At 34.9% G+C, this 25,618-nt stretch overlaps 1 long non-coding RNA gene across 1 annotated transcript in view; it reads left to right on the plus strand.

Annotated features, from left to right (window-relative positions):
- The window catches only part of LOC130869853 (uncharacterized), a 57,685-nt gene extending 32,833 nt beyond the window's left edge, over positions 1–24,852 (plus strand). The window contains exon 4 of the long non-coding RNA XR_009056688.1: positions 24,803–24,852. This is a non-coding gene — a long non-coding RNA (uncharacterized LOC130869853). The remainder of the gene's footprint in view (positions 1–24,802) is intronic.
- The last annotated feature ends 766 nt before the right edge of the window (positions 24,853–25,618 follow it).

Genomic DNA, 25,618 nt, shown 5'->3' on the forward strand with positions numbered 1-25,618 from the left:
GAGAATATGAGCAAAGAGGTCAAGACCATGAAGGGTTTATCCACTGAAACAGTTTACCTGAGCTAATCGAAACTCTCCAACTCCAGCAGGACTGGGAAGGAACAAGCATAAGACCAAACTAGTCCCTCTGAATGTGGCTGACAGTTGTATGGCTGGGACCAACTGAGGAGCTACTGGCAGTGGCACTGGGATTTATCTCTACTGCATGTACTGGCTTTTTGGGATCCTATACCTTGCTCAGCCTAGATGTAGTAGGGAGGGCCTTGGACTTTGTACAAACCAAAGTGCCTCACCCTCTCTTATGATTAGAGGGGGAGGGGTGGAAAGGTGTGTGGAGGGAATGGGAGGAGGGGAGGGAGTGGGAATTTGGATTGGTATTTTTTTAAAAGTAATCTAATAAAAAGTGTCTATGTTAGATATATCATTTTCAAATATGCCCATAGGCATTTATTCTTCTCTATTTTATGGTTGCATACTATAAAACAGTAGAAAACAGCTAGGGTTATATTAGTAAAATGAACTATCAGAATTTGAAAGTTATAAAGTTATACATTTTTTATTTATTTATTAAAAATTTCTACCTCCTCCCCTCCTCCCATTTCCTTCCCACTCCCCCGACTCCTTCTCCCTCTCCCTCTCCAGTCCTAAGAGCAGTCAGGGTTTCCTGCCCTGTGGGAAATCCAAGGTCCTCCCCCCTCCATCCAGGTCTAGAAAGATGAGCATCCAAACAGACTAGTCTCCCACAGGGCCAGTCCATGAAGTAGAATCAAAACTCAGTGTCATTGTCCTTGGCTTCTCAGTCAGCCCTCATTGTCAGCCACAGGACCAGATGGTTTCAATGCAGAATTCTACCAGAACTTCCAAGAAGAACTAATACCTATACTCCTTAATGTATTTCACAAAATAGAAACAGAAGAGTCATTGTCAAACTCCTTTTATGAAGCTACAGTTACCCTGATACCAAAACCACACAAAGACTCAACCAAGAAAGAGAATTACAGGTAAATGTCACTCATGAACATTGATGCAAAAATTCTCAGTAAAATACTAGCGAACCAAATCTAAGAACACATTAGAAAAATTATCCATTATGATTAAGTAGGCTTCATTCCAGAGATGCAGGGCTGGTTCAACATATGCAAATCTATCAATGTAATCCATCATATAAATAAACTGAAAGAAAAAAATGTGATCATTTCATTAGACGCTGAAAAGCATTTGATAAAATTAAACACCCCTTTATGATAAAGTTCTTGGAGAGATTAGGGATACAAGGTTCATGCCTAAATATAATAAAAGCTACATACAGCAAGCCAACAGCTAACATCAAATTAAATGGAGAGATGTTCAAACCATTCCACTAAAATCAGGAACAAGACAAGGCTGTCTACTCTCTCCATACCTCTTCAATATAGTGCTTGAAGTTCTAGCAATAGCAATCAGACAACATAAGGAGATCAAAGGGATTCAAATTGGAAAGGAAGGAGGTAAACTTTCATTATTTGCAGATGATATGATAGCGTACATAAGTGACCCCAAAAACTCTACCAAAGAACTCCTATGGCTGATAAACACCTTTAGTAATGTGGAAGGATACAAGATCAACTCCAAAAAATCAGTTGCCCTCCTATACACAAAGGATAAAGAAGCAAACAGGGAAATAAGAGTAGCATCACTTTTCACAATAGCCACAAATAGCACAAAATATCTTGGGGTAACTCTAACCAAGGAAGTGAAAGATCTATTTGACAACAACTTTAAGTCTTTGAAGAAAGAAATTGAAGAGGATACCAAAAAAATGGAAGAATCTCCCTTGCTCTTGGATTGTGTACTGATAAGCTGTGGGCAGGCCTGATTTCATCCTGCCCGGCTCCCACATGGTTAGCTTTACACCCAAAATCACAACACACAAATTGTATTCATTTAAACACTGCCTGGCCCATTAGTTTCAGCCTCTTCTTGGCTAATTCTCATATCTTGCTTTAACCCATATTTAGTAATCTGTGTAACACCACGAGGTGGTGGCTTACTGGGAAGTATTCTAGCCTATGTCCATCCTGAGTCAGAGCTTCATTGTGTCTGCCTCACTGCCTTCTATCCAGCACCCTGTTCTGTTTACTCCACCTACCTAATTTTCTGTCCTATCAAAGGGCCAAGGCAGTCTCTTTATTAACCAATGAAAGTAACACATAGACAGAAGGCCCACCTACATCAGGATTGGGAGGATCAGCGTAGTAAAAATGGCAATTCTACCAAAAGCAATCTATAGATTCAATGCAATCCCCATCAAAATACCAACAAAATTCTTCACAGACTTTCAGAGAACACTAATCAACTTATATGGAAATATACATTTTTATAAAAATGTTTCAATTTATTATTTTCCTATGTCTCTCTGTCTCTCTCTTCATGTGTTGTGTGTGTGTGTTTGTGTGTGTGTGTGTGTATGCTGGTTGAGGACAAAAGGGAGTGTACGATTTTCTGGAGAGGGATTTATAGACTGTTATGAGTCACCTTACTAGTGTTCTGTGAAATAAATTAATTTTCCTTGGAAGAGAGCTTAGTGCACTTAAGTGGTAAGACAGTTCTCCAGTTCTCCAGTCCAGAAAATTATAATTCTTGATGGAAAGTTTGATTCAACTCACCAGAACACTCAACACTGAGGAATAAATGGGTGTAATTGAAATAGGTCTCATTGATTAATTGTTGAAGAAAAACAATCAATGCTAATATCTTTACACTCATTGTACAAATTACATATTCTGTGTCCAACACTGGAAATTTGTGTTATTAACAGAAATTTGCTTTGAGATAATGGTAAAGAACAGTAGGGACTATGGTTTCTGCTGATGGTCTTCCAATATGAACATACTGCTATTTAGTATAAAAAAATTAATAAAAGTTTCCTGAAAAATACATTACATGCACCCTCCCTAAATCAGGTCCATTTAGCATTATATTTCTTCTTTTTAAATACTTTTTAATCTATGTTGCATATATGTTTCCAAACATTTTCTTTTATAGCAACAGTATAAAATTTTTATTTTAATGTATAGCAGATGACAGCAGTCTTTCACAGCCAATTTGAAAATAAACAATCACCCTTTAAATGATTGTTCACTTTTGCTCAAAAAATTAAAAACACCATTATATATACTGATTTTTATATCAAAAGTAAAGAGTGTTGCTTATAAGAATAGTTGTAGGCAGAGACTGTGTGCTAATTTCCAGACTGCCAAATAATGAAGCCAAATAATGGCATTGAGACTATACTAATTACTACACTGATCAATAACCTAGGCAAAATTTTATCTAACTCTTATATCTCAAGTTAACTCATTTCTATTAATTTGTGTATTGCCATGAGGCTGTGGCCTTCATAAGATTCTGGCTGGCTGGTGGTGTCTTTCTCCTTTGGCAGTTACAAGGCATCTTCCTGACTCTGCCTACTTTCTCTCTATATCTCTGAATTTCCCATCTGGCTTTACTCTACTAATCTATTACCAGAAACAGCTTCTTTAAAAACCAATGGTAATAAAGCATATTCATAGCATACATAGGGGAATTCCACATCATCTCCCCATTTCTGTCTAAATAAAAAGGAAGGTTTTAACTTTAACATAGTAAAATTACATATAATAAAACAGGTATCAAGTAAGAATTACAGTTATGATATTTACATCTACCCTATCTTTTATCATAACTAAGGAAAATTATAATGATAACTATCTATTATTCAACTACATCAAAGACCCCAGAAGGGTATATTACATAAGTTATCAAGAAGTGCCTTGTAAGCAACCTCCAAAACTTTATAATTGGCAGAGAAATCTAGCTGCCTGGATAGTCATCCAAATTTCTTCTGTAACACTGGGGCATCCATCTTCAGCCTACAGGCCCATAGTATTCAGCAGGCTTTTCCAAAAAGCAGGAAATTTAAAAGACCTTTTGCCTCAGTTGGCAAATTGTCAGCCACTTTCTTCAGTGTCCTAAACAATATCTAGCAGATTCTCATGAAGCAGGAACCTTGAAAGAATGTCTCATGTTTAGGCAAGTTCAGCAGTGATTATTTTGTGGGTCTTCCCTGTCTAGTTCATAGAACATACCATCAAGCAGTCCAGGCAAGAGCAGTTTCTTTCCCAAATGGCTATTCAACTCCATAAGGAGCCTCTTTGATGCATATCATCTTGTTGAAGTAGAATGATGCTGCCAGTAGTAGATGTGTCTCATTATTTAGAAAGGTCTAAGTTCTTAAAATATTTAAATGCCATATTCTGTAAATCTTTGAACGGTTTGAAGAATAACTATCTATCTGAAATACATCTCTGTACATCTAGAAATCCTAACTAACATGACTACAAGCTTGACTATTATAGATTATCTATTAGCCAGTATTTTTAATTATACATTATATTTTTAATGAGTTATACAAACAATATATTAATCAAGAGCAGAAATATACATTTAACTAAATTGACCTTAAATTTGTATCAATAAACCAAGATTCATACCAATGTAAAGTATTCATCTCTATAGCATATCCCCTTTATGTGTAAACAAACATTTATAAACAATATTGAGAAATTTGGGCATTATTTTTAGATTACTTCCTGTTGATTGGAGGTACTGTTAACCAGGTATTTAATGGGCTATCCTGTGTGGTAGGTGTATCTCAGACAGAATTCCTGAAGTTGTCATAAATGTTGGACCATCTGGGCCATTTCTTCAGGGGTTCTTGTTTGATCAAATCATATTAGTCAGTAAGGAATCCATAGCTTTCTATCCTCCATAGAAACAAAAGCAGGACTTCTTTCCCAAAGCAACATATCCTTAGACCCACATTTTGAAGTCAGAATACCTTTAAAATATATATGTTTGTTTGGCTTAGCAGCCTGTACAATGAAATGTCTCTCTGTGCTTAGCTCATTCACAATCAAAAAATTAAAAGAAAACACAATAATATATATAATCCAGACTCTGCATATTTTCATCTTTACACCTTATTTATTTTACTCCTTTAATTCTTGATTGTTTGCATTCTATCTTTTAAAAGACTTTATTTTATATTTTAGAACTATTTTTATAACTGTTTATACTTTTTTCTCTTTCAACTTTATGCACATTTTTAAACATATTTTCACTGGTTTAGAGGTTTATTTTTGTTTGTATCTGTCTTTATTGTGTACCTGTAATCATTTTCTGAACAAAAGAGCTTTAAAGTGGTAAGCAGTGTGGTTGGAGCAGCCCTGGATGATGGCTTCACCCACCTCTCTTGGCCTTCTAACATGACAAAGGCAGCTTATGGCCAGCTTTGGGACCACCAGGAGGGAGCTGTGCTCACCACTTTCACTCTGGAAAGCAGTTGGCCCATGTTTTCACTAAGTAACTTATATCACACTACCCACAAATCACATTCAAATGCTTGGGCTCCTGAAAGATCCAAAGCTGTTTGTTCAACTAGAATGAATCAGGAAACATTCTTAAGGGAGCCCTGCAGTTTTTGCTGCTACCTTTGCTTGCTTCTAGCAACAGGGCAAATTTAAAAAAAAAAAAAAAAAAAAAAAACAGCTACCAAGAAGTCATGCTTAACTCTGTTCTTTTGTGTCTAGAATTCTTTCCCAAGCTCTCTCAGATTGGCATGCCATTTTGTAGGCAGAGACTGCTTGTTCATTTCCTGGCCACCCAGATCAAACTAATAACACAAAACTATATTAATTATAATACTGTTTGGCAAATAACTTAGGCATATGTCTAGCTAACTCTTACATCTTATATTAGACCATTTCTATTAATCTGTGTGTCACCATGAAGCTGTGCCCTACTGGTAAGTTTCTGGCTGGAAGCTGGCATCTTTTTCTCCTTCAGCATCTACATGGTGTCTCCCTGACTAGCAGTGATATGGCTCATCTTGGTTGTCAACTTGACTATATCTGTAATCCACCAAAAATCAAGCAGCTGGGCACACCTGGAAGAAATTGTCAAGGCTGGATTGTCTGAAGCAGGAACACCTACCAAAGATTTGGGCTATAGCTTCTGGTGGCATCCCATTTATAAGGACATGGACATTAACCTGCTTAACCACACTCTCAGTGGCAAGTAATTTTCTGTTTCTGAATTATCTCTTTATTGATATTACAATTACAACCTACTTATTCATAAATTCCAAACTAGACTCAGGACTTCTGGGACTCCAACACCAGATTGGGGATACTGAGAGATATAGTCTCATGAACTAAACAACTACTATTTTCTTGACTTTATACTGTGAGACAGCTATTGTTGGACTAGGAGACCACAGCCTGCAAATTATCATAAATAATCCTCTATAATATATGTGTATATATTTGGCATCATTCTATCAGTTCTGATTCTGTCTATTGAGAGCAGCCATTCTCAACATGTGGGCAATGACTTCGTTGGAGGTCTAAAAACCTTTCACAGGGCTTGCCTAGTAGAGAGCATGCATATCTGATATTTACATTATGACTCATAACATATACAAAGTGCAGTTAAGAAGTAGCAATGAAAACAATTTTATGGCTGTGGTCAGCAAAACATGAGGGATTATATTAAAGGGTCACAGCATTAGGAAGGTTGGGAATCATGCTTTAGAGAAACTGATTAGTAAAATCTGCCATATATAGTAATAGTTTATAGGTTTTTAGAAGAACTAATACTTTGCAATAACCAACTTATTACATAATTACTAATGATTTCCATGCCTTGGTATTAATTTTTTTGTAATCTACTCTTAATGATGATAGTCTAAATACATTGACTTGTTTTTAATAAATGGAATAGGGCAAATGAAAAGGGATGTTATTTTTCAGATTAGACTGTTTGAGATTGTGGTGTTGACTTTACCAGTATCTGCAGTTGTCCCTGTGAAGTTAGAATATTTGTCAAAAGACTTAGTGAATCACTAGCTAATGGCTAGTGAGAAACTAAATTCATTTAGCACATGTAAAATATAGATGGAGAGCATCCATAGTGAGAGAACATATAAATCATATTATAGGTTGGGTTTGGAGATGACTGCTGCTTTCAAAACTTTGACTATTTCGAAAGGGGGATTAGAGAAGAGGGAAAAAGAAAAGTGATAGCAGGGACTATGATCCAAAGAAACTGTGCTATTTTAAGATATTTGGCTTCATAATAAATTTATTAAGCAGAATTTAATAAGAAGCATAAATAGGTAGGCCTATAGTATTTGCAGTAGATGGTATTGATCCAGGATGTGACCAATGCTCAAAGGTAAACAGTGTTTCTGTACACCAAAAGTTCCCTAGCATTATACCAATTCAATCAATGCATCATTGATTCAGGTTGATTTTAGTGTAACAGCATGCTACAAACTTGTATTGTAAAGACATATTTACTTCCTATTTTTCCGCAGGCTAGACATCCAAGATGGCATTATTGTTGACTGGGTTGCTGATGATGGTTCTAGCTCCACCTCCATATGGAGATACTCTTTCTCTCTCTGTGTATCTTCACATGGAGGTGTTCCCTTGGCATCTTCTTGATATAGTATCTCTCTCTCTCTCTCTCTCTTCTGCCTTCCCTCCCTCCCCCTCCCCCCTCTGTGTGTATTTTCACGTGACTAATTCACGTGAGAGACACATATAGTACACCTTCGCAAATTCTCTTTTAAAACACAATGACTTCTTGAATTTTGCATACAAATGGACGGAAATTGAAAACACTATCCTGAGTGAGTTAAGCCAGACCCAAAAAGAGGAACATGGGATGTATTCACTCATATTTGGTTTCTAGCCATAAATAAAGGACATTAAGACTATAATTCGTGATTCTAGAGAAGCTAAATAAGAAGTTGAACCCAAAGAAAAACATATAAGCATCCTCCTGAATATTAACCTTCATCAGGCGATGAAAGAAGACAGAGACAGAGACCAACATTGGAGCACTGGACTGAAGTCTCACGATCCAAAGGAGGAGCAGAAGGAGAGAGAGCACGAGCAAGGAACTCAGGACCGCAAGGGGTGCACCCACACATTGAGGCAATGGGGATGTTCTATCGGGAACTCACCAAGGCCAGCTGGCCGGGGTCTGAAAAAGCATGGGACAAAACCGGTCTCGCTGAACATAACGGACAATGAAGTCTACTGAGAACTGAAGAACATTGGCAATGGGTTCTTGATCCTATTGCATGTAATGGCTTTGTGGGAGCCCAGGTAGTTTGGATGCTCACCTTAATAGACCTGGATGGAAGTGGGTGGTCCTTGGACCTCCCACAGGACAGAGAAACCTGCTTGCTCTTTGGGCTGAGGAGTGAGGAAGACTTGATTGGGGGGGGGGGAATTGGAGGTGGTGGCGGGGAAGAGGCAGAAATCTTTAATAATTAAATAAATTAATTAATTAAAAAAAAGAATTATGTCAGAGTCATGTGCCTGTCTAAATAGTGTCAAATCTATAATCTGGAAAAGTAAATTCTTTCTCTTGATGTAGAGAATTCCAGACTAGATTTCATCTCTATCTATATGAAAACACCATTACAGTGGAGACTGTGTATATTCCTTTAATTTCCCGGGGACTCTTTCCTTAAAACAGTGTTACAGATTCTCAGATAACCTTATTATGGTCAAAGGGATTTTAAAAACAGATTCCTAATTTTGGTAGATATTTCACTAGATGGCTTTTCTTGGTTAAAGACTGTGTATAAAGCTAAAATGGAATAGCAAAATGATTTTGTAATTTTTATGAGCTTCTTATTTGAAGAAAGTGGCTTTTTAAATCTAAAAACAATTTATTACATTAAAATACTGTATTTGCAAAATGTGGGAGTTTGATCCTAATGATAGAGTTGATGAATGCAAATTGGATTCTGAAGTAATTATACTTTCCAGTCCAATAATCATAAACAGCTTTAACAACTTTCCCCTTGCTCTGGATCAAAGTGAGCTATATTTAAGTCAGTTATTTGGGAAAAGCATGCATAAAGAATACATGTATAGGAAAAGAAAATTGAAATTTTGATTATGAGGCAGAGACAGCTCTTTTCATATGGGTAAAATATTCATCTGTCAGGACATTTGTGAAGATATTCCTGTACTTTTCCTTGATTTTCAATCATCACTCTCAGGAAAATTATTCTGAATTTGCTACCTGAGTTCCTGCCTAAATATCACATGTCATCAACTTCATGAAATTATACTATTGTTAACAATCTCCCAAGATGAGAATGCTAGTAATTATTTCAATAACTGCTTTAAGGTAAATAAATTGGGAACATGCTAACAAATCATGAACGGAACCCATTTAAACTCTGTACCTTAGTTCCTTCCAATTTAAAATTGTTGATCCTCTGCCTCATTGGAGGTTACCCTTTGAGACTTCTGTAGCTTCAGACTGATTGTTCTGCCAAGCCAGTATCACAGGAGACCTTCTAGCTATTCTGATGATAAAAAGTTTTCCTCCATGCTCGAATTTGTACATGTATATAATTTCAAAAATGACTTAGTCATTACCCTAACCATGCCTGCTTGTAATGAAAGCTGCCCACACAATTTTCCACTGAAAATTACAAACTTTAATTAGATTGAGTTAGAATCTACATCATTTACTTTGTGGGTAATTACAGATGCATTTCAACATATGTATGATGCTTTTTCTTCACTTTAAACATATGCATATTTGTGTCCTTTTTAACTTCTTTTATCCCTCACTGAATGTATTAAATTTACAGTGACAGTACAAATGCAAATACAAAATGCTGTTCAATTTGATTGGATGCAATTTCATACATTTTGAAGTGGAACTGCTGTATGTGTTTTGGTAGTTGTTAAGGTTATTTTGACACAAAACATACAGATGGAGGCTAATTTAGATTTTCTTTTGCATTTATCTCAGGGCTACTTATTCATAAATCTCCATGCTGTTTTAGAAGCAATGCTGGCATCTGGAGCATAGAAAGCTATTTTTTTCCCTTTAGAGCAAGGTACCAAATTCAGGACTTCCTGCATACCAGACTGGCATGCTCTGAGCCAGTGAGCTGCATCCTCAGTCTGTTTAACAAATGTATTTACAGAAACATTAGGACAAAGAAAGTAAATTCATTCAAAAGAAATTTAGATGCTATTATTTCTGCATATTAATAATTGGCTTTTTTGGTGGAAGATATTCTTAAGTCTTCAATCACAGTTTACATAGTTAATGGAAAGTTTACTTAGCAAATTTATGTATCAAGGATGGTAATCTTAAGGCATTTGTTAGTAGCACAAATTGTTAGTAGCACGTTTAAAAGAACATGGGATGAAAAGCTAAGAAAAAAATGCCTGTTACCCATAGACACAGCACAACCCTGAGAAGTCAAATGAGTCATTGACTCCAGGGGTCACTGGAAGGGAGATGTAAGGTCATAAAGAGAGTTACTTTTTTAGAGTTTATTTCATCAACAAATGTTCTTTAATTTAACAAAAAAATTTATACTGTTGTTTAATACACTGTGTTTCTGGCTATGTAAATACACCCAATGTGTCAAAAATATACCCACAAAATATTGCAAATTAAAAAATATTTTCAATTAATGGGGTCTGGTTCATTTTTCTCTGAAATTATTGCTTGATAAAAATTTCATTTACAATGATGGTATTATGACAGTTGTATATATTTCCTGACCTGTAAGTATTCATTTTTATTTTTTATTCAGGAAGTTAAAGGAAAGATATCTTTCTCATAGATACAGGTGCCTATTTGAGCTAGGTATAAGATAAAAAAAGATGATTTGTCCCTATCCTTTTCTCCTAAATTTTAGAGTATAAATTTGCTTTGGCTTTAGAAACTGCCATTAATATTATGATTATGGCAATAACTCAGATTATTGGTATCTTCAGGATCAACATTATTATTTAGTTAGAGATGGTAACCAAGAACACTCGTAATAGCCTTTATTATTGTGTGATGTATGGTACGTCACTGGCCAAACACTCAAATATTAGTAGCCCTTTTCTCACTCTGTATTGTTTTCTTTTTTTTTATTTGCTTGTGATGTTTGCTAAGGTTGCTGATGACCCATTATAGGATAACTCCATTTAGTTACCTTTAAAATATGTATAGGTATATATTTTAGAAAGCATAGATAATAGGAAGCTTCCATATATATTTTTGAAATGTGTTTGATGTTAGTTATCCCTCTTTATATAGTATATTTGAATCATAAAGCTCAGAAAATTCATTCTGAGAGTCAACTGGAAGCCTCATCCATACATTCAGAGTGCTGGATGGTTCAATGAATACTACTAGAGGCAAAAAAGTAACCACCAACCTTACCCAACTCTGATTTTGAAAAGTGATAATAATAACCAGCCTGTGAGACATGCGTATTGGTGCAGTAATAGAACAAATACCATGGTAGCAAACAATTACTTTATTATTAGATTTGAGGCCTACACAACAAGTTGAAATTCATCTCTGTCACACTTAGGGCCAAGAACCTGTTGCTAGACAAGTCATAAGTCTTAAGAGGGTGTCGCAATACTACTGCATTGCTTAATAGGCAATATATTAAAGTAGCCCCTAGTAATCTGTTATTATACTCATAAATTAATACATCTCTCAACCATCATAGAGAGGGTTCTTTTTGTTGTAGGGTCAAAATCACACAGCCACACAGAACTGGTAAAAGTATAGATATGCTCAATGCTAAATGGTAATTTATATCCTTCTATCTCCTCCAAAACAAGGATCAGGGATCATTGTCAAAAAGAGTACAGAAATATTTTAAGTACCAGAAGTGTGGGTAACTACAGGGAAAAGGCGATTGACACAGCAGGGTCATTGCGCATGTAGAGTCAAAACACTTGTAATAGCCTGCACAGACCTGCTCAGTCCTGGGCAGACAACAATCTTCGCTTGGGAAGGGGTGTTGGCACCAAGTACCACCACTAGCTCAGTAGCTGTGGGCAATTGAGGGCTCCTGGGCAAGGGACAGTCAGCCTTTTAAAGGTGTGACCCAGGTCAAGCACACTCCAGTGGAAGACTTCACAGCAAAGAGTATATGATCTGCACAAGTTCTATTTGATATATTAAAAAATTAGAGGACACAAAGTTTGGTAGATAAAGAAGTGGAATGGGTCTGTGGGGAGTTCACCAAGACAAAAGGGTAGGCAGGCTATTCTGTCTCACCAGCCTGTTCCCAATAATGAGAGAGAAGCATTATTAATTATAAATGCTCGGATAATAGTTCAGGATTATTACTAACTAGTTCTTATATTTTATCTTATTTACCTTTTCACACGGGGGTACCTTTTTTCAGTATGGTAAGTTCATGTTGCTTCTCTTTGTGTTTTCTCCTGACTCCTGAGACTCTCCCTCCTCTTTCTCCTTAACATTCTCTTAGTCTGGTTTTCCCACCTAACCTCTGGCTTTCCAACTACTGGCCAGTCAGCACCTCTATTAATGCAATCACAGTGACATATCTTAACACAATGTAAAGGAATATTCCACAGGAATGGATATGATCAAATATTTTATAAAATAGTCAAAGAACAAAAAAAGAAAAAATAAATATAATAGCTATATAAGTCAATTATGTTATCCTAACCTTTAAAAGGTCTTTTGAAAAATGGTAATTTGATCTATATTCTAAGAAATTAAATTAATAAATCAACAATAATTTCTATGCCTTAGTTTTCAATGAATAATTTCATATTAAAAGCACTATTATTATACAAGTAGAACTTCAGATTACTCGCAGACTTTTGAAATATTTTTATTCAGATCATGAAAATTTGGCTTTAATAATTTTGTCCTGTAAGATATCTTATATGTTTAATTTTTTCTTTATCTTTTTTTTTACATTATTTTAGTATGACAAAGTGTATTTCTGTTTGTTGAAGTGGGAGCTGCGGGGCTGCGTCCCATGCACCCAGACACCCGCATGGCTAGCTTATGCCCTGAAATAATTACACGGAAACTGTATTCTTTTAAACACTGCCTGGCCCATTCATTCCAGCCTCTTATTGGCTGGCTCTTACATATTGATCTAACCCATTTCTAATATTCTGTGTAGTACCACAAGCTGGCTTACCAGGAAAGATCTTAACCTGCATTTGTCTGGAGTGGGAGAATCATGGCGACTGCCCTGACTCAGCTTCTTTCTCCCAGCATTCTGTTCTGTTTACTCCACCCACCTAAGGGTTGGCTTATCAAATGGACCTAGGCAGTTTCTTTATTAATTAACCAATGAAAGCAACAAATTAGAAAGAAATCACTCCCACATCATCTTTTTCTAGAGTGTTTTATTGAATCAAAACTATTCTAATATGAACAATATTTTTTGCATTTTTTGAGGAATTTCTATCTGTAGAGAATGCATGTTGGTTAAATCTAACCTCCCTCATTGCTTTCAAAATTTTCTGCTCTCCAGCACCCATAATTTCCCTCCAAAACTTCAGCAAATTACTACTTATGAAGTAACAAAAAAAATTATTGTTGGTGGGATCTCTACATCATGAAGAACTGTACTGAAGGTTTCACTATCAGGATGGTGGAGAATTAACAAGTATTGGAAGTCTCTCAGAGGCCCCAACTCTGATTAAAAGTAACTTTGCCTCCCCCAAGAGGGATTAGTTGCCAATGGCAATGACTTCATGAGCCTCTCCTCTGCGCATATTGGAATTCTGAATGGCTTGATCTCGTGAAGATCTTGTGCTTGCTCTCATAGCTATCATCAGTTCACACTTGTACTCACCATGTCACGTCCACTAAATGCTGTTTTGATTCAAGAATGCTATTATTCTCCGACCCTTACAACTTTATTCCCCAAATTGATAATCCCTCAGTCTCTGGAGCAGGGAAAGTAATATAGCTGTTTTATATAGACCTCATGCTGAATTCATTATTGTGAGATGCACTGATCTAGGACCCTAAAGATAAGAATGGAGTATTAGCCTTTTGTCGGGATCCTGTGTTTTAGCTAGTCATGGATCCTTGTTCCAGTTAACAGTAACATGAATTCAATTTCAGCATACATCAATCAGTGTATTTGTTTGGGTTAAATTGAATTAAATTTAGTGAAAAATAAGTTAATTTTCCTGAATTCTATGAGTGATTTTAAAAATTATTTCTTAGGACAAAATGATTAAAAAATTGAATTGAATAATTTTTCTGTCAGTGCCTCTTTAGGATGTTATACAACCAAAGGTTATTTGAAGCATATTTCAAGGAGAACATGGTACTTTCTTAAAATTAAATGTAACCTCAGTTCTCACACAAAAGTCCATTTCCAGTGAAATAATAACTTGTGTGTATTGAGCTAATATTGGTCTATGAGAAATGGCTTTTAAGATCGACATTTCATATGATTAGATTGTATCCCCCACAGAATATGACTGTACTTTTCTTTGGTCAGCCTGGAGAAAGGAGTAACCTTAATCTTAGTGTAAATCTACAAGGCATTAAAATGTAGTCTTCTAGAACTAAAAATCATCTGGGACCTCAGGGTCACTGAAAGGCACTATCTCACTACAAATACTATGATATCACTGACTTACTTCGATAAAGATTTGTCCTTTAGCTTTATTTGAAGATTTAATTGAGCATTTGCTGGCAATTTATTTCAAGTAGAGAAGTAAATTGAAAAGAACTCCTCCTTTTCAAATCCATATAAAATAATAATTTGTATTTCTCCTCTCCTCCCCTCCCCTCTCCTCTCCTCTCCTTTCCTCTCCTCTCCTCTCTCCTCTCCTCTCCTCTCCTGTCCGCTCCTCTTGTCTTCTTCCCTCTCTTGTCTTAGTGCTAGGGATTGTTGCAGAGATCTGCAAATTAGGTAGGCAATTGTTCTATCCCTGACCCATATTCTATTCCTGTATTAAATGTTCAAATTTCTTGTTCTAAATTACTACTGACTGGTGAATTTTAATCAGCATTGCCCGTTTCCCCATTAATTCTCAAAAGCTGTCAGTTATTAGATTTCTCAATGTCATTGTCCTTTAGGAACCTCAAGTTTATTATAAAAAAAAACTAAAAAAAATTTCCAATCCATTGATTCATTCTTAAGTTATACATCCATTATATTGCCTCAATTAAATTCCGAATTATATATCTACAAAGAACAAGAATATATATATTTTTCAGTTCTGAGTTGGGTCTTAAGACGTCATGTATGATAAGCAGGTTCTCTAACTCTGATCTGTCTTCAGCCCTTACATTATTTGGGAATAGATTTTTCTGGCCTTAAACATACTCTGTAATTTAAGCAAACCTTAAGTGGATTTTGCTTTACCCTCTCAAGAAACTGACTGCACCACTGGGTTCCACTAGGCCTGCACACTTTTGAGAGTGCTTAATATTATCAGTCTGCTCAAATATTTTCAAACTGTGGAATCTTTGTTTTTACATTATTTATATTGCTACGCATATGTGCACATTGCTTGTTCACTAGAAAACATCTTGTGTTATTCTATGCCCAGTTCAAATGACCTCCTCTGACACTCTGGTTTATTGATGCACTTTAAGTCTGCAGTGGAGAGATTCTTATATTTGTGTCAACAGCATTATTTTATGGTGAGCCTACATGAAGGGTTCAGGACACCATTTATTTAGGTACCAACATAAATCTTAATACTGCTATGTAGAAGGATGATAAATTAATGAAATTATTAGCATTTTAATCATATAGTCATTTTATATGTTTTGTATAAATTTCTATGAGAACTATTGCAGCCAAATTCTTGAAAATCCTTCTGCCAAATAAAATACAATAATAGTACATTTATTATTTTCTAATATGTACTTCAAGATGCTTGAGGGATGAGTTATTAATATTTTATTCTTTCTTCCACATATTTCTCTCCTTTGCCAGTTACTACTCTTCAATTTTTTCTATATGTGCTTACAGCTTAAAAAGACACACTGAGAGAGAGAGAGAAGAAATCAATGCCACATACATAGACAATCAGAATCCAATAGCTGGACCCCAATTATAGATAGAATTTATAAATTTAAACTTGATTTGCCTGCTATAATACTTATATCAGTTATGGTTTAGCCAAGGAAGAACACAGTGTGAGTAATATGAAAAGAAAGCTTAAGATAAGGATGAGAATTACAAAGGGTTGGGAGATGGTTAAAAACTCTACAGGGTGGAACCAAAATTCCTGTCAGTGTGGCTGACAGGCAGTAAGTGTTAGACTCAAAGGTGCAGAAAACATAAGACAATGTGGATCAGAGAAGAATAAATGAGAACCTGGATTTTTGGGAATAAGTCACAGTCATGTATGTCAGAGCTAACTGAAGACAACCATAAATATTTACATTCACACACACACACACACACACACACACACACACACACACACACACACACACGTCTTTGACCACTGTCAAGTTCTAGTTTAGATCAGAACACTAAGTGAAGTTTCAGGATGAGAAGTTTGTGCTTTTTTTTTCTGTCTTCATAAAAAATACTCGATTGTGACCACCATGGTCCCAGAATTAGAGAGAAAAGGGAGGTCTGATCATATAACTAAATTGACTCCATATAGCTATATCCACAGGGTTCCTCAGCCTGATTTTATTTCACCTATTTTGAGTTTATTATTTATTATTGCTAATATTTGAATATTCAGCAAATATTTCAAATCAAGATATGAAAGGAAACATTTCAACAAAGTTTAGATTTTCCTTGAGTTAATATCTTGTAATTTTATAATAGAAACTACAAATAAAGGTACATTTTGTATATCAGGAATCATGCATTATTCTTCTATATCAACTTCTTTCTTAGGAATATTATAACTATACATCTGAAAAGCCTAGCTTTAGAAAACATAATAAAATACCTTTTCAAAATCTATAAATGGCTTTGATATAGTCAGAGGTTAATTCATATTTAATGTCATGTTAAGTTTGGCATTAATGTATACGGACTCTAATGTTCTCTAATACTCATGTTCTTTAATACAAATATGCAAAAAGTACCCTCCACTAATATTTATGTGAAAATAGACGCCTGAATATTAGTAATATAAATACTATATTATTTAAAAATAGAACAGACAAAAAGTAATGTAACCACAATTTTCTTCAACAAATTTCTGGTATAAAATGTCATCTTGTGTAAAGAAAATAATCCATTATCTTTTGCCACATTATGGAAAACTTTGACTTTGTTTTCATTATCAGTGAGTCACAGTGTTACATAATTCAATATTTAAGCTATTTAATGACCTGTTGCATGCCCAGCAGTAGATGGACAGCAGAATCAGGACTCAGGGATGTCTCTGGAAGTGTCTTCTTTCATGATGCCCTATCATGGCCCTATCTTTATTTCTTTTCTAATTTTATCTTTTAATTTATTTTTATTTTTACCTATCTCTGTGTCTCTATTTGTCTCTCTCTGTCTCTGTCTCTCTCTTACAGGTCCTTTGTGCTTTCTTACGGCATCTGATCTTGTTGTTTTACACAATTCCAGAGTATACAATGAATGAGTCCTTGTATCTATATCTTATTTTCATGCTTTCTTTTCTTGGCCTCTTTCCTTTTGTTTTGTCCTATTCCAATGGCTTTGGTTTATTTTATTTCATTATTATATTTTAGAAGACTGTTTATTTTCTAATGAGATACAGAAAGGGGTGGATCTGAATGAAAGGGAGCTAAGGAGGAAATGAGAGAAATAGAGGGAAGGGAAAGTGTAATCAGAATATATCATATATAAAAATTCATTTTCAATAAAATAAAAAATTAAATCAAGGAATAAAGTGCAATTAAGTCTTCCTCAATACTGTACACTATTAACAGCTTTTTATAATCAGAGACATTAGTTAATTGATTTCTTTATTTCCACCTGGTTATAATAATTAAGATAATTTTCATATTGTTTTAAGACATTCTGTGGAAATGTAAAAGCTACTGATTAACCTCAAAAAAAAATCAAAAATTTAATTCCTACTTTAACTAGAAGAAACATAGGTAACAAAAATAAGCCACAATGATTCTAGCTTAAAAACACGTTTTCTATAAGCCTATCTGTTTGATGCTATAACACAAATTGCTCAAAGGAAACCTCAGACATTTAGACTCCCATATTATTACAAACATACTGAAATTAAAATCATTATTATGGTAAAATAATACTTTATCATTTATTTAAATGTTTACATACAACACCGGACTGGAGTTCTCTCTAGTTCTCATTTTTCAAAGAAAAATTTCAATGAATAGAAATTTTTACACAGGTTTTATTGAGGAAAAAAAAAAGAGAGAGAGAAAATGTTATACTCTATAATGCCTAGAGCAGGTTCCCCGAAAGAGACATAACAAGAAGAGATTTTGGATTTTCTGTCCTGGCAGAGGTTTTGTGAACATCTGTGAGGCAATGGCATGTTCATGGGAGTAAGATCTTTCTTTACTTCTTCCTAAATCATAGTGGACAAAGTCTTTCTTTTAAATCATGTGTTCCCAAGATATACCTGAAGGCAAACAAGAGAGCAAACCCACAATGCAATAGATATTATAAGAGAACTTGAATCTGTGAAAGATCTATAGACCCTTACTGCACTTGACTAGCATTTGTCTTTTTACCTTTATTTCTGATGTAGGAGGGAGCACCTAACAGTGGATTTGAGGATGCTTATGCACAAAAAACTTGTTTTGACTGTTATCACAGCTATGAAGACACAGCTGCTGTTTCCTTGGTTACCTTGTATCCAACTCCTTGTCTACATGGTTTAAGCTTTAAATGCTACATGTCCATTATTTTCCTTTGATGCTCTTTGGATATTCCTTTCACTCAGAGTGAATTTCCCCCTTTTGTATCTGGGTAAATGAATGAAGACTGGAGAAATGATTGCAAGTTAGGTGAATAAAAACAAAATAGTTCCATTTGATACTGTTGAGATACCATTTCTTGGAATTGAAACATATTATTGTATGAAGCTCAGGTAAATGGATAGGTTCACATGAAAAGAATGAACCCCAACCTTAATACACACACACACACACACACACACACACACACACACACGTACCACAAGGTTTCTGGATGAATACACATACTCTACCCAGTACTATTGTATTAGCCATATATAGGTGAGTCACGTGACATAGAACAATAGGGTTCCTGTCAGGTTACCTCAGAAAAAAGCCTCATTGAAACAGATTAACCAACATCACTCAGTCCAAGTTCTGACTTCTAAACAAGTAAGTGGTTGTCATACCACAAAACTAGATTATGGTAATTGATGTTCTCATCAGGTTGTGGTTTGAGTATCAATGTCTCCCACAGGTTAACATGTCTGGAATTTTATGATTCGATTTATCTGGGAAGTGATTAAATATTGACTATTCTGACCCAATGTGTTGATAGTGAATCCCTTAATGTGTTTACAATAATATAGCATCATTAGTAGGCAAAAAGTAAGAGGCAAGATGTACTTTGGGGAAGCAAATTTCTTGGAAGAAAATTCTAAAGAGTTTTATCCTATCCTCTTCCTTTTCCTCTGTTTTCTGCATGTTATAAGGTGAGCTGCCTTACTGCACTTCATTCTTTCATCATAACTTTAAACATCAGCTCAAGCTCCTAGCAACATAACCAGTCAAACATGGTCTGAAGCTTCTGATACTACAATACAAAGTGAATCATCTTTTCTCTTTTTAAATTGTTGCTATTGGGTAGTGTTAAAACTTACCCAGCATATTCGAAAATTTAACTTGGAATATTCAACGTCAAACCCATGAATACCTTGCAATGAACACAGTCTCACCATGATGTTAGGAAGCTTAAGCTATGAAGAACACCTGAATATAGGTGATAGAGAGGTTATCTAACAGCTAATTATCATCCCATGTGAGTGAGATATCTAGTGACAACAAGGACAATCTAGCATGCAATCCATACAGATAAGGAAATCTCCAGATACTATTGCCCCATCTAGCTGTCCAGTGTCAACTTGTAACTCCTTTACACTGAACTTTTAGTTAGTAAGAAACAACAACAAAAATCCCCTGTGTACCTATCCTGAATTGCTTTTTTTCCAAAGTCAGTGAGTTCAATAAATGAGTTGCTTAAGTCATTAACTTCTAGAGTTACTTGTTACACACAAAAATATCAGAAGTAAAGACATAGAAAGGAATCATGTACAAAGTCTTAATGGGCTGATTGGTAAGGGATAGAGGCAAGAAAAGCATTGTGGAGACTCTTACTCAACGTATAGAGTATGAAAAAGAAGACTTGCTTAATGAAAATTGAAATGAAAAATGAAAGCTTGCATAAGGGGCCTGGGTATAAGTGGGGACATAAAGAAAAATGCAGAAAATTCTGTTAGGAGTTGGAAAATAAGATAATTTATAGGAAGAGGCCAAAAATATAAAACAAACCTTTCTGCATATAATAAGCATACATATAATGAACTTGGTGATCTAGCTATGGCTGTTTCGAAGCAGCATTTTGAATGTACATGCTATCAGTTTCTACCTGTGAAGTACAAAATGAGAGGAAAAACTTCAGAGTAGCTGTAACTGGTCCCAGGTTTGCTGGCTTTGTCCATGAAATTGTCTTTCCTTAGTTCCTCTAGAAGAAGATCCTTAAAGCAAGAAATAGCCATAGGATATGATCAACTCTGGGTTACTATGACAAAAAAATTTTCATGGGAAAAACTGAAACTAAGTCTAAAAAAATATAAACTACTTATTAAGTAACTATAAGATACCATATACCCTTGAACACAAAAATAGGCCTTGAAAAAACTTAATAGAAAGCTCTCTGCATCTTGAATACTCTGTAAATGCTTTCTTCCAAGTGGAAAGGTTTCAAAGGGCACCTCCAATGAAGTTTTCTGGTTGTAGCTTTTTTTTAATGTATTAGGTTACAACTGATATCCATAAAGATCACAAGTTTTTAGAAAGACATCATATCATCTTGAATTGGAAAGTAGGAGTTAGAATATAAAAACAAAACACACAAACCTTTTACAGTCCTTTGTGGGAAACAAGCAGAAATCAACTAGAGAAAGCCACCAAGTTGCAAGAACAGAATAATGTTTAGGAAAGAAAACTGGTGCCTCAGAGATCCAAACCCATAGCTTAAAAAATGGACAACATATCTGCTTTGAATTTTCAGGCAGAAGGATCTTCATCCAATTGTGCACTGGCAACGCATGTTTATATAGTTTCTGAAAGTCTATTAACGTCTAACTATTAAAAAGACCCTTTCTTGGGTAGGGGTGTCTATTCTTGTTAATTTATTTCTTTCCCACAATTGGGTTATTTCTTTAGCTTTGTTTTATATTTAAATTATACCACAGAAGTTCTATGCGATGGTTATAACCTATGAGGAAACATGTAGAGCTAAATCTCATTTACCTGATGAGCTCTTAGATGTCAATGACACAATGCTGTAAGAGGATAAGACAGCTTTGGGGAGCAGGCACTTAAATAGTTTGTGTATATGTGAGAAAAAAAAATTTTTTTTTTGATTTTCGAGACAGGGTTTCTCCGTAGTTTTTGGTTCCTGTCCTGGAACTAGCTCTTGTAGACCAGGCTGGCCTCGAACTCACAGAGATCCACTTGCCTCTGCCTCCCAAGTGCTAGAATTAAAGGCGTGCGCCACCACCGCCCGTCTATGTGAGAAAATTTTAACAAATTAAATTTCAACAAAGATGTCCACAAGAATATATTCCAATAGCATGAAGTCTTTTGAAAGATATAATTTTATAGTTTCTTAATTAATTGTAGAGTACATTTGATCCAGTTTGGTTGGCAACAATAAAGACTTTGGTATGTCCAAATATTGATCATAAAGATTAAAATAACTTCTGTTAGGTATGCTTCCTTTGTATACACACAGTGACAGTCCCAAGCAACCATGAAATATACCTGAAATGTCCATGCTCTGACAAAGCCAGGACTGTTGAGGTGCTTTGGCTAATTTCAGGAAGACAGACTTCAATCGTGTTGCATATGTATTAGTATCAGCTCTATTAATACATTTTTTCTCATGCTCATTGCACTCGTTCCTTTTTCATTCTAAGAAACAAATGTCCCTTTTGCTGATTTGAACATCTTACATACTGTTTTTAGTACTGTGATTATTCATCAGGTGTGTAACTTATGCACGGTTTCCCCTATAGACTTTTGTCATTATCTGCAGTTTTCTCTTGAACCAGACCAGACAGTACAAGATTCTCTTGTCAAATTTTAGGCCCTCTACATTACAATATTGATATTTAGTATGATTAAGCCTTATCATTATGTCAATATAATTTCTATTTTTTCTGTGTTACTGTTTGCAGGTTTCAGTAATTTACATAAAATTGTTACTCATCTAAATTTTCCATATTTCCTTGAATAAATCTCAATTGATTTTTATATGTTTTATAGTATATGCTTAGGCTAGTACTTTTGTATATAAAACTAACTTTTTTATTACTTATTTTTAAATCATCTTAGTTACCCTGTAAACTCTGGTTTTATTTCATTTTTTCTCTCTGAAAACATTGGTCAGTCAGTTTCCTGCCATTGGTGTTCTGAAGGAAAGTTTAAAGAGGGCTTGCCATTTGACACCCAGAAGCCAGATTGCGTGGTAGTGAGTGCTCTATGAACTGACTGAACATCTGCAGGAAGATAAAAGTGTGCATTTTGAATTTCTGTTTGCTAAATTATTTCCTAACAAAATGGTACTGGCTGATTCTTTCTGTGCTGAACCCATGAGCTATAGATCTAAATTTATCTTGCAGTCATAATTCTGTAGAATCCAAGAAACCCCCGTAGTGCCCTTTCCTGTATCCTTAAGAAGAATTTTAAGCTCTGTCCTAAAAGGACACACCCTGATGTCCACTGGAATCTGTGACCTAAAAATGCAATTCAAAAAAACAAAAACGAGTTTCTTTTTGCCAACCAGAGGACCTGAACCACACTATTTTTGAAAATGTTGCCTATAGTTCCCAGACTGATTTGATTTGAATTGCTTATTGTTCTGAGATTCTTTGTTTCAAGCTGTGCTTTTTAAAAAGATTCTCTCTTTATGCTATGGGAGTTTCTAACATGAGTTTTTTTTTTTTTAATTTTTTTTTGCCTCTTTAGCATTTGGATCTGTTCAATTTTTACAGCATTTACATTCCTTCCTCACTGTATATATTTTTACTCCTTATTTGACTCCCATTTAAGTCAGTTGCGTATCTATTTTTGTCCTTTTAACACCATGAGTTCTAATTCTTCATATATTTTATTCTTTCTTGATTGTTTCCTGAAGGGTTTTTAAGGTCCATATTTTTGTTTAATAAAATACTGCATTGCATGGGAACATTCTGCAGTACAATCTTTTATTGAATCCTGTACGTTCAGTATAAATCTAGTTTTTATAAAGACTGTTTCTCTTTCATTCTTTGTTACAATTTCATCATGTTACTTTATGCCACAAAAACGTTTTGTAGTAGTTTTCTTTCCTGTTATCCAAATGGTTTATTTTTTTCTCTATACAATAACAGTTTCTAATGTCTGGAGGATTATCAACCACAAGAGCAGAGAACAATATTCAGATATAAACAATGAAGCCAGAAACTGCCTAATCCAGGGGTTTTGATGCTGAGTTGAATGTAGTTAAGGATGGAACAAGTGCACAGAGACTTTTCTACTCTATGCTGTTTCCCACACTCATACAATGGTTGTTTTAAATGGTATCTGGAGATATGTTATCTACCCCTATTCACTGGATTCATCCAGTGTTTGATATTCTTCTGACTATGGATAACTATGCCAAAGAAGACACAAATAGGAACCTGGTGGTTTGGAAGACTACCTTGATTTTAATTTGCCATACTTATTCTCAGGGTCAGATTTTAGTAGCAGCTTGATATTATATATATTAACATTAATTTATGCTAAAATTACTAAATATTGGTAAACATTATATTCTTCAGATTCCTGGTTTATCATTTAATTAGACAATTTCATAATTTAAGCTAATGTTTCAATATCTACACTTCTGTTTTCATATCAATTATTTATTTTTTTCTTAGAACTTTTGGGCAATATGCATAAGGGGACAAAATTGGAGGAGATCAAACCCCAGTTCCATGTTGTGATCTTGAAAGGTTCTGCTGTGAATTAACTAATTTTTCAAGAGTTTTTGAAAATCATTAATTTAATATATCCAGTAGGATTTTTTCCCTCTCTTTTAGAGATAAAATTTGATTGCTCAACTTTTTGGGTTTGTCTGTCTTCTAATAAACAAAACTCATTGAAATAAAAAAAAATGTCTTTAGTGTGTAAAGTTCATAAAGCAACTCAACTTGGGGGAAAATGGAACTTATTCATACAATAGAGACTAATAGCACTTAATAGATATTATTTCATGAGTTTCTGATTAAATCTTGTCTTCTAGATATAGAGTGAGATGTGTAACCACTCAACAACATTTAATTGCTAAAAAGACCGTCATAATCCTGAAAGAACAAATGTTTTGTTCTCTGATATCTAAGTATACAATAGTCTGTAATAGATCTAAAAACAATTCTCTGGTGTATGATGTGGGATTTCCCTCTCTATGCTTTGATTACCATTAATGAATAAAGAAACTGCTTTGGACTTATAGCGGGGCCGAACTTAGGTAGGCTGGGAAAACTAAACTGAATGCTGGGAGAAAGAGGGGCAGAGTCACAGAGAAGCTATGAAGCTGTCACCATATTCAGACATTCTAAAACTTTGCCAGTAAGCCACTGCCACATGGTGATACACAGATTCATAGAAATGGATTAAATGAATACATAAGAGTAAGTCAATAAGAAACTAGAGCTAATGGTTCAAGCAGTGCTTTAATTAATACACTTTTTGTTTATTTTTTCAGGTCTAAGCTAGCCGAGTGGCTGGGAACCAACAAGCAGCCTCCCACTACAGGTGTAAAAGATCTTAAAGATTTTAGACACATTTCTTGCAATGATCATGTAATGGATTTATGTTCTATGTTCCTTCACACTAAGATGGTGGAGTCGTACAAATTTAATTACATTGAACTTTGGTGCTATGTCTCAGACATCTCACTAAAATTCCAAATGTTTCTAAAATGTCACATCTACATTTAATATAAACAAAATATTAAAGGATTTATTCAGTGGTATCTTAGAATCCATCTCATTATCAAAAACAGCAAAAGGAAAATAACTCAACCTCTTTAAGACTGAAATGTATTAGATTAGAATTTATTATAGCCTGGTTCTGGCCAGGTCTTCATAATAAATCTCCCCATTTCCCATTCAAACACGAAATCTTTAATTTTCACACTGGTAAATGATAAAAGTGATTTAAAGGGATCTTTCTGTTTATTTTTTTCTTTAAGGGTATGTTCTGAGTTGAGCTTACTCAATCAATCAGTAATAAGAAATTAACTTCATTCCTAGAAAAAAAAATAAGACAAATCACAAATTGCTTTCTTGAAGTGCAAAGTTACTGAGATCACACACACACACACACACACACACACACACACACACAACACCTAATGAACACTGCTATCCAGAGGACAGACACCACACCCAAGAAAGAAACAGACCTTCTGCATGCGCCTGCCAGCCATTGCCATCTAAAGTCACCTAAGTCAGGAACAGAAAAGCTTGAAAACTATACCCAGTCACAGAAAAGACAAAATTTACACTATTGCAAGCTC

The sequence above is a fragment of the Chionomys nivalis genome, chromosome 2 (genome assembly GCF_950005125.1).
Source record: "Chionomys nivalis chromosome 2, mChiNiv1.1, whole genome shotgun sequence".
NCBI classification, from domain to species: domain Eukaryota; kingdom Metazoa; phylum Chordata; class Mammalia; order Rodentia; family Cricetidae; genus Chionomys; species Chionomys nivalis.